This window comes from Chroicocephalus ridibundus, chromosome Z (assembly GCF_963924245.1).
Source record: "Chroicocephalus ridibundus chromosome Z, bChrRid1.1, whole genome shotgun sequence".
NCBI lineage: Eukaryota > Metazoa > Chordata > Aves > Charadriiformes > Laridae > Chroicocephalus > Chroicocephalus ridibundus.
In genome coordinates, this window is record NC_086316.1 from 32,580,588 (window position 1) to 32,596,157 (window position 15,570).

General features: G+C 44.8%; 1 protein-coding gene across 8 annotated transcripts in view; it reads left to right on the top strand.

The window, feature by feature from the left end:
- The window catches only part of NRG1 (neuregulin 1), a 477,064-nt gene that overhangs the window by 291,317 nt on the left and 170,177 nt on the right, over positions 1 to 15,570 (top strand). The gene's annotated exons all lie outside the window — the stretch shown is intronic.

The following is a 15,570-nucleotide window of genomic DNA, read 5'->3' on the forward strand; positions in this document are numbered from 1 at the left end:
AGCTGTTGCTTTTTTCATTTCTTTTTTTTTTTCTTTTTTCCCCTTAATGTTTTTGGAGGGCGTGGGGCTCTCTCTCCTGTTACAAAACACGTTTTTCTATCCTTTCCTTTTACCAGAAATCACTTAGCCGAGCTGAACAGATGGCAAACTTTCGTGTGGGGTATTTTGTCTAAACTTGCAGCTATTTACTCAGGGATGATCAGAGAGGACCTTTCGCTGGCTTAGCAGCACGTGTTATTTCTCACATGCTTCCCCATTATTAAGTGTAAGAATTCCTGCCAGTGATACCCTTGTCCTTTGTAGGTGTCCACAGAGGTAGGGTCCAAAGGTAGGGTCACAGCTGTGCATGCTGCTTCACTCGACACAGTTATTTATTTCTATCAGCCATGCGCCCCAATCAAGATCAAGACTTCTAGTGCCGTACAAACACATAGGAGCGCACGATGCTTTTCCTAGAGAGCTCGTGTTATGCCACCTAGTTTATCAGAAAGCCTGGCGCTACATACAGATGCACTTAGCTTTTTGCAACAGCAATGTGTAACTGGAGTTATTGGTTTTTTATCTATGTCTTTGAATTCTTTGTTGTTTGTGGGAAATTGTTTTAAAAGAAGCCTATGAAAAGCAGTCAGTTGCCTGATTTGGGCTTTTCTTTCTTTCTTTCTTTCTTTCTTTCTTTCTTTCTTTCTTTCTTTCTTTCTTTCTTTCTTTCAAGCCCCAAAAGGTAAAACTTTCTAGATATATCACAGTGAATTTTGCTTAGAGCATCATGGCCAACATGATGCTGCTCTAGACTTTAATCATCAGCCCTCAGGGAGGGTGTGTGTGATTCAGCAGCAACAGGTATCCCTTTGGGCTAATAATCTTTAGAAACTAGCACTGCCCAATGCATCCTGTTCTTTTGTGTGTCTCTTGGAGACACAGCTCAGCCAGCTTCTGTTCGGCAGTGGGTGTAAATGAGTTTCAGGTACAGCAGGGGAGGTTTTCCTTGTTACGCCAAGCTAGAGACAAACTCTCCTTTCGACGTTCTTTCTCCCTCTCTCACTGGGTTTTTGTAACTCTGCTTGCCATTACAGTAGGCAAGAATTCCTTTCATCACAAAAAAGACATTGAGGTGCTGGAGCGGGTCCAGGGAAGGCCAACAAAGCTGGTGAGGGGTCTGGAGAATAAGTCTTACGAGGAATGGTTGAGGGAACTGGGTTTGTTTAGCCTGGAGAAAAGGAGGCTGAGGGGAGACTTTATTGCTCTATACAAGGACCTGAAAGGAGGTTGTAGCCAGGTGGGAGTTGGTCTCTTCTCCCAAGTAACAGGCGATAGAACAAGAGGAAACAGCATCAAGTTGCACCAGGGGAGGTTTAGGATGGATATTCGGAAAATTTTTTACACTGAAAGGGTTATTAAGCATTGGAACAGGCTGCCTAGGAAAGTGGTTGAGGCACTATCCCTGGAGGTATTTAGAAGACGGGTAGACATAGTGCTTAGAGATACAGTTTAGTGATGGCTTTTGTCAGAGTTAGGTTGGTGGTTGGACTAGATGATCTGAAAGGTCCCTTCCAACCTAGGCAATTCTATGTTTCTATGAATTGTGAGCATCTCCTGCTAAAACTAACTGCCTCTTGGAACTTCTGGCAATCTTATCCATGATAGCTGGGCTGTTTGAAGTGTTTGGGGTTTTTTTGTTTGTTTTTTGTGGTTGACATAGAAAACAGGAGGACAGTGACATGTTGGAGGATTTTTTACAGGAAAGCTCTGTCGACGAAGTGTAAAGGAGACACACATTTTCTGACTGTGCGCCTCAGAGTCCCATAGCGTCCCATCCCATTCTTGTAGCAGAGCTTTCTTTTTCCTTCTTTGTGGACAGTTTTCTGTCTCCAGTGGAGCAGGGTAGCCACACTGAAGGAGTTGGGACAGTCTCAGGAAGCTGGGGCCAGCTCTGCATAGGGTGCAGAAGACTCCACATGCCTTGGGTTGGGCACTTGTGCTAATGCTGAGGGAGCAGGCAAAGGAGCTGTGAACCAGACAGGGTATTTTTTGAGTAGTCCAACCAAGTCATCTCTGAACTAGGCTGAGATTTTTGAGAAGATGGTCTTCTTTCTCTGGTGGGGGGGTGCCAGAATAACGTTCTGGAGGATCCACACAGGTATATATCAGCTAAAGTTTAGGTATCCATGTGTATTTAATTCCCAGTATGGGTGCTGTGGTCTTATCGCGTCTGCATGGGGACAGTTTTATCTGAAAATCTGAAAGGTGGCCAGCGTAGATTGAGATTCACCAAGGCAGGGTTCAGATCATGCCAAGCTCCTAAGGCTTTGCCAAAAATCCACAGTGCTCATGTCCCTGCTAAGCCAAAATATGTCAGTGTTTGAACGAGAAAAAGTTCATTTTTCTGGCAAATGCTTACCTCAGTTCCCCAAAGTGCCAGTATGTTTTTGTCGGTATGAAAGGGTACCGCCTTCATCCATACCTGACATTACTAGTCAAAAGTTTCCTGTGTGGGCAAGAACTAAGCATTCTTCTATCTTATGTAATTAAAATCCCACTCCTTCCAAGATGATTGTACGTGGCAGAGTAATTCACATGTGTAGCTAAATCCGTGTAGTGTTTGCAGGTATGGTGTCTGATAGGAGAATGAAATACAGCATAAGACATCACTGAGACATTACTGTACGCTTGACTCACAATCAAATAATGTCATGCTGGCAATTTTACATTTATAAATTCTACCTAATCTGTTACTTAAGGATATTTTCTGTTCTGGGGGGCACGTAGAACAAGAACTGATATTTTAGAAGAGAAAGAGCAGGAAGATTGGTCAATATCAAAAGTAGCAAGAGAGCAGTTTTAAATTTCATGCAATGGGCTTTTATTCTGTCTGTTCAAATATATTAGAGCTTGAATTAATGACTGGGCTACACGTGTTGATTAACAGTACTTACTAGGGATGACACGAAGGCCTTCTGACTTAGGTGGGACCATGATTTCTCCTTTTCACTAATACAGTTTATCAGTTGTACCTCATGATCACTTAGTGTGTTTAGGATGTGCAGTCTGAGAGGTCATGAAAGAGTTTTGCTTTCTAGTTACCTGCTTTCTTAAATTGTTGTCATCTTCTCTGCTATGTTCTCTTCTGCCAGTAGTCTGCATCTGCTCATGGTCTTTCTTCTGTATGAAAAACAACAGCTTGTAGCCAGCCATCAGTTTTAATATCTGTGCATTTGCACAGAAGTCCTTAGCAGATCTTGATTTTTTTGTTTAGTCCTGTTTTGTCTGATCATAGCTTCTCTCAGCTTAGTTTGCTTTTGGCTGTCAAAGTATACCACGTATCCCTTCAATCTTGGATCTGGAAGCATTGTCTTATTGGTAACTTGTCACCAGGTTGAGAATCAGCTTTATTATTTGGAAAAAAAATGTATGTGAAAATGTTTCTTTATTTTACTCTGTCATAACTTATCTGGGAACTCGAGAATTGCTGTTGGAGAATAAAGTTAAAGACTTATTGGAAAAAAAAAACCTGTGTGGGTTTGGCCTTCTCTTCTCAGCGGCACAGTGTTAACACAGAAAAAAACATCTTCATGTTTGCCATTGCCCAGGTGAAATCAGGGCTCTGTTACAAAAGTTTGGGGAGTTTCATGTTGCTATGGTCTCTTTGTCACTAAAATTATGTAGAAGAACATTTCCCCCCCTCACTTCAAGTGGTCTTGAACAAACTGATTCTGTCTGGTTTGCATCAAGTCCAGAGCAGTTGTATTTTCCTTCAACAGGGCACTATGGGCCATGATAAATACAGGGGGTGGAAAACTGAGGAGAGAATATTACAAATCGACGGAAGCTTACAGCTTTTCTCCAAGTGATTTCACTGAACTGCTATGCCAACTGAGTATGCAGACAGGCTCAACAAATCTGCCATCAGGGCTTCCTAGGGTATCACCATCACACTGAAAATACATCCAGTCCAAGCAGAGAAACCTAATGCAGGAAAGCTGAGGATGTGACGCAGGGTCTCCAGACCTTCCCCTCACAGCGGCACTGCTCCTGATTTAGGGTGCTGTTATAGCAGGAGCAGGGAGGCCGGGACTGGGCTCATTGTGTCATCCCAGCCTTATTGTTGGACCACATAAGATGGTGCTAGTGAAGTGAGAGAAAGGAATCAGCCCAGGAAAAATCCCTGTGTGGAAGAGCGGTGTTTTGGTAAATAAGGTGGTGCAACAGCACATTGTCTGCCCAGTGCCTTTGTCAAGTGTTCCCAGACATCTCAGGGAATGTGAGTTTTCAGGTGGTTTCTGCTTAGCAGAGAAGATGAGGGAGAGGCTGCTGGGGCCAAAAGGACAAAGCGTGAGAAGACACAAAGTATTTCTGAGAAAAACACCTTGATGTGTGCGAAGCCTGACAGAGCTGTCAGAGCAGTGAACTATGTGTCTATGGGTTATGTCAGCGACTCTCTAGTTCAGTAGCAGCAGTAGGAAGAGCAAGGCTCTGCAAGAATCTGGTGCAGAAAGACAAAGTTGGTGGGGATGAGGGAAGAGCAGCAAAGATGGGTCCCAATCGTCATTTCAGTGAGGTGACCTCAGCAGCATTGTTCTGAACACATGTGTACTTGCAGAGCCTAGAGAAGGGACGTTGCAGCTGCTGACATAGAAAATAAGTCCCTCCTGGTGAGAAATTGAATTTAGACTTAAATAAAATGCCAGAGCTTTGAAACTACATTACAAAATAAACAGCACGAAGTTCAGATGAGATGAGTGTGACTGAGCATCGTCTTTGACTGCATCCTGGTAGCAGGGTTGGTTGGCAGAGGAAGAAATGGTTTTGATCCTATTAAAGACCAAGGTGCAGGTCAGGGCTTGGTTGGGAGGATTAAAGCTCAGTCTGAGGCTTGCTAAGTTTAAATTGATACTCAATATTCATTAAGAGAGGTCAGAAGGCCAGGCTGTATTTTAGCATGAATTGAAGACAAGAGCCTTGGAGACGGAATGAGAGCTGTGATTTCTGGTAAAACTTGTCCAATTCTAGAGGGAAACCATTGCTTAGAAGGAGTGACACCTTCTTCTGGTGTTTCCAGGCCAAAATATTTAAGTGCTGCTGGTATGCCTGGTCATTTTTCTGGGAGGAAAGCCTCTCCACCTGTGTGCAATGCCTGAATGCTCCAAACATTCCACACAATCTTCAGAGCAATTTTGAGAATGAATCCTTTAAAAAGCATGCGAGTGTGTTCATGTTTTGTGAATAAATGAGATTAGTCACCATTCAACCTTTTTTGACTTACCACTACAAGTACTACTTGACTGTAGCCATGGGAATGCAAATAAAATTGCGAGGACATACCAATACAGTTGTCCAGTAAATGCTACATGTGTATAGAAAGACATTCCCCCTGTGAAATAAATTGAGAAACTGTTCTGAACTTTGTGCAAATATTGATAGCTGGGCAAGGCTGAACAAAATTTTTATCTTGGGTATAGAAATGCCAAGATCTGCTAAGCTATGCAAGGATTTTAAAACATTAATCCCTGGCAAAGCTTGTGAGCCGACACTCAAATCTGAGTTTGTCTATTTACAATTGTGGGCTTCTCTTCTTGGATTTCTGGAAAGGCACTAACTGAAAAAAAAAAACTGAAAAAAAAAAGTTGAGCGAAACAGTTTGAAACAGCTCTTACAAGTAAAAAAAAAAAGGGGGGAGAGGGGGAAGGATCCTATGCAGCTATTTTTCAGAAGAGTTCAGCACTCATTATTTGGGGCAGCTCACTTTGCATCTCATCTGCTGAATCAAAGTCACTGGGTTTTCAAGAAAACTTTTGGGGTGCTCGGTTCATGTATGTCTAGTCGCAAAAATCAGAGGAGCTACCAAGCACCTTTGACAACAGATTCTGCTTTAGGCATTTAAGTGGTAATTTGTTATTCTGAAAGTGAGGCGAGCTAAGTGCTGAACTGTGGAAAACTTTCTTCCAAGCACCTTCCTTCCCCCACCTCCCCCTTTTAATCTCTCTGTAAGCATCTGATAGTCCTTTGGGGCAGGTACTTATAACCAAGAGCAAAACAGTGAAGAACAATTGTGTCGCAGGGTGTCAGAAGCTCTGGAAATGCTATGAATTCTTACCAAATCAGTGTTTTGTTAACATTCCAAAAGTAACAAGAGTGAATGTGCCTTTAACAGTACTGATAGTTTATCATGTTCCGTTATGATACAAGAAAACAAACCAAGTGTCAATATGTTGTGTGAGTCATTCTAGCTGTACAAAGAACTGCTTGAATGTGATTGAGGTATTTCAGTTAACCCTCAGTTGCTCCTTAAAATACATGGAGTCCTGGGGTCGGCGGGGGGGCTAGGGGGAGGTCTTGTTCCAGCCCCAGAAAATTTACAGTGAAAGGCTTGCATTTGAAGAGTTATGGTGTTGGCGGACAGGCATCGCGCAGAAGAGGGGGAACGGTGTCAGGACGGCGGCGCTTGCATGTGACGCTCACGGAGCCGTCTTGTGGAAGTGTGCTGCTTAAAAAAAAATTAACAAAATAATAATGAAAGGAAAAAATACCCGTTGGTGACCTGAGGAAAGGAAGAGGGACTTGAGGAGAGGTGCCGCTGCCGCTGCCGGCGGCGGCCGCGAGAGGGTGCGGCGGGAGCGCGCTGCTGCCGCCGCCGCCGGTACCGGGAGCTCCGGTCCCCGCACCTTTCCCTCCGCGGGCCCTGCGCGGGGGCGGTGAAGGTGGCAGCTGCCTGTTTCCCCGGAGCTGCGGGGCTTTGGGCTGAGCCGCGTGAAAGGCTTTTGAGGGTGTTTTCCAGTCCTTTGGCTCTGCGGCTGTGTCACCACCATCAGAGGGTGATGCGGGGGATGGCAACTTGGAAAGCAGTCTCCTGAAAGTGAAGGGAGGGTGGGGGGCTGTTAAGCTGTGCTGAAGGTCAGTAGATGTGCAGGTAAACTGGTAGGGAAGCTGTGAGAGAGACTTAGGTCCTGGCAAACACTGCGCTGATCTCATGTGATACGAGTATGAAATCGTCCAGTGTGAGGTCACAGGATGTTCACGAGCATGCTTTTCTCCACTCTCTTCATTCTTTCCTTTCTTCCTTTCCTCCCACACTCCCTCTCTCCCTTTTTTCTTTCCCCCCTTCCTCCTTTCCACCCATCTGTCCTGCTGTCATTTTATGCCTCCCTCTCTGTCCTTTCCTACCACCATCCTTTTCTTCATCCCTCCCTTCTTTTCTGCATCCTTGCCTCTTTCTCTCCCTTCCTTCCTCCCTCCTTTTCATTGTTTCTCTTCCTCCTTTCCATCCATCTGTCTTTCCTCCTGTCCTTCCCATCTGCTCTATTTCTGTTAATTGAGACAAAACAATAAAAGGAAAATAAAGCAAAGTATTTCATAAGGGACAGATAGGGATCTTTAACATAACCTCCTGTCTGGAGTAACTGCTAGTGTTTTATTTGTGCATAAAATACTGCTTGTGTCTGTTTTTACATTTCTGGTTGCATAATTTTCTGTGGGATCATTAGATTTGGGGAGAAATTGACCATGTTAGGTAGTGTGTTCACTGTGGGCTATTTGACTCCTCCTGGCTCTGACAAGGAGTCCGCAGGCTTCACAGGTCAGGGAGGAAGAGAAAGATGTTAATTCATTTGTGACAGTTTTCTTGGGAGACTTTCCTCATTCCCTCTGTGCATCTCGTTCTCAGGTTTTATGAGCTGATGGTCCTTCCACCTCTGTAAGCAAGGGGAATCCAGGTCAGGCAGTTTGGGCTTGGCATTCAGACTTGGACTCAGGCTGAGCCTTGCTCAATGCCTTTCTCCTGCATTAACAGCTTTCATTTCACCCCTGAGTCAACCACATGCCATGTCCTACGGCTAATGGTTAATCCGTTTGAAGACAGTTACAGAAGCATGAATGCGTACTTGAGATGACTAAACAGAGTCCCTGGTAACATCCAGTTGCAGAGGTGATTGATAGAGGTTGTTCCTACTGCCGCTACTGCCAAAAGAGTTAAATTTTAAGTCCAATATTGGAAGACTTGTGTGTATGTGTATGTGATGTTGTAGCAGGATTGTTGGCTTCTACAATGACAGACTCTTCAGTTTTCCTTTGGGGAAGTCCACTGGACTTAGAAAGGAGAAAAAAGGGGCTGTTCTGTCAACGTTATATTGCACCTTTATGTGAAACAGCACTGAAAACTGCTCTGAGTTATTGCCTTATATTTGGACTCAATGCCAGTAAATGAAGGAGAGTCTGTTATTCTCTGAATACATTTTTGCATGTAGCCTTGAATTGAACCAAATAAACCGGCATTGTTTGTATCGTCATAGTCCTTTGAGGTCTACCTGAAACCTGTATCCTTCAAATTCCCCTCTGTGGAACAAGCTGAGCCTGAGAGCAAGCTCCTATTGCCTAGGAGTCTACAGTCTATGCATGTTCAAGGTCATACCAGATCAGAGTCTGATCCCAGCACAGAAACTAAATCTCCTGACTCACAGTCTAACCTCTTTCTTCAAACTACCCTGTTTCCTGATATATGTCCATCCTAGAGATAAGAATAACATATAGGTAACACAAGCCTGTCTCTTGCCCTTTTTTTTGGTGTGCAAAAAGATTCCTTTCCCTCTGTGAAAATGGGTTTGCTGGAGGGCACGGTGCATTGTTCATATGTCTGTTGCAGAGAGGGCAGAAAGATGGGATGTCTTTTTAGGCAGCGTGCACATTGCCCACTGGTCCTGTGCAGCCAGCTCTGTGGCAGGAGCTGTTTCCACAGGGAGGATATGGGGATGAAGTGCATCAAAGAAGATGTCAGTTGTGCCACTGTGCCAGACCTGCATGTTTAGGGGGTGTCACTTGAAGGATTTAAGGGTCTCTCAGACACAAGGTGGTATTAGAAAAATCTTCTAGCAGCCTGATTCCAAGGGCAGCATGTCCCATTGCAAGAACAGAGGAGAAACTTCCCAGGCAGAGCTTTCTTCCTCCAGTGCAAACAATATGACCTGTAAAAGCTGGCCAGTAACTGGTAGCCAGTGCCTCCCTCTTGTTTCTGCCCTCTTCTGTATTTCTGCAGTAAACGATACCAGCTTTACAGCAGTGTCCTGATTATCTCAAGAGAAGTTACTTTTGGAGAAGTTAGCCAGGCTTTTGAAGAGTGAACCTGAAAACATGAAAGATGCTAGTTGGACCTGTTCTTGGAAAGGGGGACTGGAAATGCAGAAGTATAAAGCATGCTGTAAAGAGTGTATTTTCCATGGGAGCTCTAGAGGATGAACGGAGCTGTCAGTGCACTGGTGGGGTTAGTTAAAAGGCACTGATTTTAAGTGAAGGCAATTACGCAGAGGAAGGACTTGCCTGAGCGTGTGGAGGATTTCTGTCACTCACAGCATCTGAGGTGAGGGTTGGTATCCTTTTTCAAAGATATGCTATAGTTCAACCAAAAGCTATGGGATGAATGCAGAAATTACGGGGTGAGGTTTTTGCTGTGTGCCAGGCTTCTAGCCCAACCTTCTGAGCAAGTTATTGCCAGGCTTAACATTGTAGATTCCAGGAGTCTTGGCCTCATCTTTTTTTCTGTTGATATATTTTGATTTAAATGTGATTTTTTCCTAGGCATCTTTTGCATGGCATGTGAGAAGGTGCTGCAAATATGCAAAAGGCTAAGTGCGAGTGGTGGATGACAAAATGATCTACAGGGAAAAGAAACTAATTGTCAACGAAAGTGAAACTGAGGGGATGCTGTCCACAAGAAAAAGCGAGGGAGGGAAGATAATTTCTAAGAACTGTTGAGAGACCAGTAGCTTCATCTAGGCATTTTATTTTAAAGGCAGGGAAATAATTGCACAGCTGCTGCCAGTCACATTGCTTCCTCTTGAGGGGAGGTGCTGAAGAGAGATTCCAAGGCCGCTGAGGATGGCTGTCCCAGGGTGGGTTTTTAAATGCTTCTCATGGTTCACTCTAGGCTTCCGTGGCTTTCCCTTAAGTTGACTTTGTATATAAGTGCCATCAAAACTGAACTAAGCTTTGATGGTCTAGGTAGCTCTTTTTCTCTCCAGGGTCTGTAGTTTGAGTCTTTGGTGTCTGTTTCCCTTTTATTTCTCAAAAGGTCAGACTCTGCTCCTGTGATGAGTTGTGCTGAGTGCTGGCTGCCACAGTAAGCTTGCCAGAAGGCACTCCCATGGCACTGGCAAGAGGGAAATGGCATGTCAATGAGATGAAATGGCAGGAGGACATGTGAAATAAACTTAATTTTTCAAGCTTTTCAAATGCTTTCATAAACAAAAAGTGTTTGGGAGTCTTGTCTTCTGCAAGTGTATGCACAGTATATGGCCCCTGCATACTTTTCGAAGATGCTTAGACATGGGGATGCCAAACCATAAATTTTCACCAGACTCCCTCCAGCACCAAAGACTACTCAGTACTTTAGCAGGGAAGCTGCTCATGCTCTGCTGTCTCCACCATGAAGTAGCCCAGAAATTGCTCTGATTTATACCCATACTTAGTTTGAAGTGCTGCTTTCCTTCTCACAGTGCCAGGAGGTGTGTGTCCTGGTGTCCTGGTGCTGTCTGGTGGCATCATAAGAAGAATATTGAGGCAGTCCACTGTCAGTGTTTCCATCTATTTCTGAACTGTAAAAAACCAAGTCTACTTTGGAGGGCCCTTATACTGTGTGCATAAGTGGCAAAGAACAAACTTGCTTCCATGTAGGCAGTTTTCCCTAAATGTGTCCCAGGAACCCGCACACACAGGACAGGGAAGAATAAAGGTTGCTGTTGGTGATTTTGAGACAGATCCCCATAGGAAGAAGACTTGGGGAAAAAAGCCATGAGGAAGACAAAGACTGTATGTCAGCTGTAGCAAAATCACTTGTGTAGTTGAGAGGGGACTTTAGCTCATAGACAGAACAGTGGATCCAGTCCCTCCTACCCATTAGAGGAAATTCTGGGGTCACCAAGTCTACGTATCTCCCTGTTCTGTGCAGAGTTCGGCCCTGAAAGGAACCGCATCTTCCAGCTTACTTACAAGCAAGCTGACCTGTCAGGAATGCATGAAACTCCTTGAACATCACCGGGACTATTTGCAGACTTGAGCACTTGCCTAAGCACTCCGGTAAATGGAACTAGCTGGGACTGTGTGCAAGGCGAAGATATCATGCCTATGGTTAGGTTTGCTCTTGTCTTAGCCTACATGGGTACTCATGTAGTTTAAACCGTGAGCAGGTGATCTTGGATGTCCTTCGGCAAGTCCTAAAAGAGCCAAGTGAAAATGCAATTAATGACACAGCAAACTATTTAGACCGAGAATAACAAATGGACTTCTGTCCTGCAAAAATAATATTTGGAAGAATATTTGAAATTATGCACTGTGTCATGTCTGCTGGCCTAGAGATGGCAGGGAGAGAAAGATAATTAAATTAAATATCTAATGTTTGCTGCCGAGGTTAATAGTTAACTCAGCTGACCTGTGAAATCAGGTGCTGGTACATTTGCAGGTGTTTCGGCATCTTTCTCATCTTACCCTCTTTACGTCGGGAAAGTGATAGCTGCTTCTTATTCTACTTTCATCTAATTAGCTTTTGGAAAGAGAAGGCAAACTCTTTTTTCCTAGAGTCATCCAAGAGCAGTATTAGTGCAAACATACATGCAGATTTGTGCACACATACGCTCTGGTCCATCACAACTGCAGCAAGAGAGGAGTTAACTTTTAAGTGTTCAAGACCTCCTAGACTTATATTACATCAGAGAATTTCTCCACTGGGAAGTGTCAAGAAAAGAAAAGGCTTCTTTTCTAAGCCATTTTTAATTCGTGGTTCCATAAAAATGCTGGAGCTCCTGGAGAGACCCCCTTGGGGAGTGGTCCTGTGAAATGTGCCAACAGCTGGATGGCACAAATTTGGAAAACACTGCTGTCCTTAGAGAATAGAACTGAAAGCCACTGTGAGAAAGCAGTGCATTTTCCCAAATAACCCTTTCAATTCCACATTAATGTTTTAGAGAGGAACAAATGCATATTCTTTTGATAGCGTTGGGAACCAAACTCTTCGTGGAAAAGCAGAAATCTCCCCACCATGGCTCACAGCAGGGAAGTGTTGAAATGTCCAGAATAGTGAGCTCCCTTTGATTATTTTTTTTAAAGCTGCAGTTCGTTAACAACCCCCTTGACAAGTTAAAGAAATACCAAGTGTCCTCAGGATTGCCTTGTTTCATGGCACGTTTCATGATGCTTCTCGCTATCAGTTTCACGGCAAAATCCAGTTTATTTCCGATCAATCACAAAGAATCCAGGCACAAATAAGAGCTATATATTACTTCGAAGTTGAGGGAAAAGCAACAGCTTGGGGTATTTAGAACTGGAGGTTGTTGTCAGGCTGTTTCCATTCACAAAACCATGGCGACTGCTGGCTCTATAGACAGGGAAAAATAAGATAAAAAACATACGAGCATTACGCTCACAGTATTTGCACATCCTTCTCCTGACCGAGCAGGGTATGTGTGGGTCCAGTAACAATGCCTGAGGGTTGCCATCTCTGCACCAGTGGAAAGTGTCACCTCACTGGAGCCAGATCCCTCCTTGGAGCCAGCCAAGTTTCCTCACCACGTCCAAGCCCCACCAGAGGAGCAAGAGGCAGCTTGTGCATCAGCTTCACAGCACGAAGGCTCCCAAGCATCTCACCTGACCCAGCGGTACCTTCTTCTGTAGCTCACTGACCTGAAGGACTTCACCATGGCCAAGGGCATCACAGACAATGATTTAAGATTGTTTTTTTTCTTGTCTCTTTTACATGTCACCCACCATCAGCCACGGCTGCAGATGGGATATTCAGCTAGACCAGCTTTTAGTCTGAACAGGATGGTAATTTTTATGGCTGCTGAAATATGCTTGAGGATGGCGTGAAGGATGGGCATGTGGGCCTGTTTGACAAAGGAAAATATTGGGTGTGGAGGATTTTTCAAGCAGGAGTGGAGGATATGCACTTGACCAGGAATGAATGTATCAGCATCTCAGGGAGTCCTTCCTTATGCAGCTGCCCATTTCTTAATGTTGTTGTCTCTTAGTGTTCTGTTGTTGTCCCAGTGTCTGCTACATCTCTTCCCCCAGCAGCACCATCCACATTTCTAACAAACCCTCTTGCCTGGAGCATGCTGTATATAATGTTTCTAGGGAGGAATGCGGGGGTGGAAAGACCACATGAGGTCATAAAGTTTTTGTGGAGTTGCAATTTGATCCAAAAAGTGAATTACCAGGTGCTTCTTCAGAGAGGGATTGGGGGTTATATTTAAATACCTCATTTAGTAAGGCCTTTTACTCCAGAAAAGAATCAATTCCACTTATTCTTTAAATGTGCATTTGTTTTACCATAGCATAATTCCAGGATGATGTTTAAATTGATCAGTAGATTGAATTTAACAAATTAAAAAAAAAAAAAATACAATGCTACATATCATTTTTTCTAACACAGGCTACTAAGTAATAAAACTTTAAAAAGGCAATACATTTCAGATGTTTATTTTCAGAAATTTGTCTTTACTTTGCAGGGAAGGGAGAGAGTAGGGGTACTGCCCCGGTACTGTAATCAGCACTTGAACCCTGTGTTCCAGGGCCAGGGTGGATATAGCATTGATCGATAGGCTTTAACCAAGGAGGGGTGGCAAAGCAGCTTTGATGGCACTCTGCAAATGGATGTACTGCTGCTGGAATGGTTGTTACCTCTTGGGGAGGCTTCCTGTAACAGAGGGTTTGTAGGAAAGGCGTAACACTCCTGTGAGCTGTAAGCAGAGGTGCAGCTGGCTGTGACTTGGCTGGGAGGCTGCTGGGTCTGCTTCTGGTTCTCAGGTGGTCAGAGCTGCTGGAAGCACAGGCTGTATTTTCTTTCTGCTATGTTTCTGAACAGTGGTGTTGAGGACTGGTCTCCTAGCCACTTGTTCAGGCAATCAGCAGGGGGGTTCAGCTGGAGGTAGGCACTGGTTATGCATGCTTGGAAGGCAAGAGCCTGTGGTCGGTGGCCTGTTTATGCAGGGACACCTTGGAAGGCTTATCCAAACAAGCTTTTAAACTGCATACATTAAGCCATACTGGATCACTGCTTGATTTTTTACCTAGCTCTAGATCAGCCAGAATTAAGATCACTTTATTTCTGAAGGTGTGTCCCCATCATAGTAACTGAAGCACTTATATTCACACTTTGAATTTGTTTAAAGGTTTGGAGTTTTGTGTCAACAGCCCTAAAATGCCCCCTCTTCCCCTTGCTGCTTATCCTGGGATAAGTCTCTAATTGCAGCTGAATCTCCAGGGGAAAGAAGAGAGCCCCCAGCCCCAGCACAGCACAGTGCTGTTGTGGCATTACACGAGGTGTGACACAGAGGCAGGAAGAAGTCAGCTAGGGACCATGTTCAAGAGGAGGGGAGAAATGGTGGAAAAGGTGGGGGGGATAGGACTGGGATTTGTGGGGCTGAACATCAAGCACTGGGAATTGAGGTCCTTGGTGGAGAGCAAGAAAAGGAGGAGGGCGGGTGCAGAGAGCTTGGGAAGAAAGACATGGCTGGGAGATGAGGGTGCAGGAGGAGTCACGGAGAGAGACGGGGTCACTTTTGGCTCAGTGGGAGACTGGAAACTGGGAAAGAGGGGAAACTGAGGCGTGACAAACCCACAATGAGGTTGGGATGAGGGGGACGGAGAAAGAAGGTGGCTTTGCGGGGGGGGAGGCAAAAGGCTGCCGAAGCAGATGGCGTCGTGCAGCCCTACTTCCCCCGAGGTCAGCAGGCAAAATGACTTCACTGGCCATCCTCATCATCTTTTCCCCGCCTGCACAGCCACGCTGTTTCTATGCAGTGACCATGGCAACCCAAGTTTTTGACTGGCCGCTCTAGGATGGTAGCCGTAATGATAGCGGTAATGAGTATTGACGGAGGGGAGGGGAGGGCGAGCAGCTGTGGAGCAGGGGAAGTTGCCTGAGTACAGTAATCGTGTTTGGCAGGTCAAGGGTGAACCGTGGCCTGTGGGAGTTGTACAATGCCCAAGGCTAGCAAAGTGGTGTTATAATAAACCCCAGATGTTTCCGCTATTTACAATGTATACGTTATGTTTAAACCTGAAAATGCATCCTAGGATCTGGTGGGTAGGGAAACAGTTATTAGCTGCTTGGAAATGACTTGCTGGTAATGTATCTGTTCCCCCTTGATATTAGCTGTTGCCTGTTTAAAATATAAATCTTCTAAGCAGAGACCCTCATGAGCAGCTTCTTTGCCAAACCAGTGGTTACATTCAGCTTCACGAGAAACAGCACCGTTTCCCCCTGACAGCTTTTTGGGAGGGTGCAGGGCGGGCACGACGGCCCCGGGAGCCATGCTAGCCGCCTGTGTGCCTTGGTGTGGGAGAGGCGCTGCTGTCAGGCACGGGAGCACAGCCAGCCACAGGTGCACAGAAAGCACTGTTTAATTTCCCCAGACTAATTGTTTTAGAGCTGGGAGCCAGAACCCTTGTGGGATGTCATGGATGACAGCAGAACCACGGCAACTTTGCATAAACATTTGAGAGGGAGGGGGATTTAGTTGGTAAGGCTTTTATGTCGAAACAAAGGCACATCTACAAGAATAAATTAGACAGCTAAACTGTGAATTTACA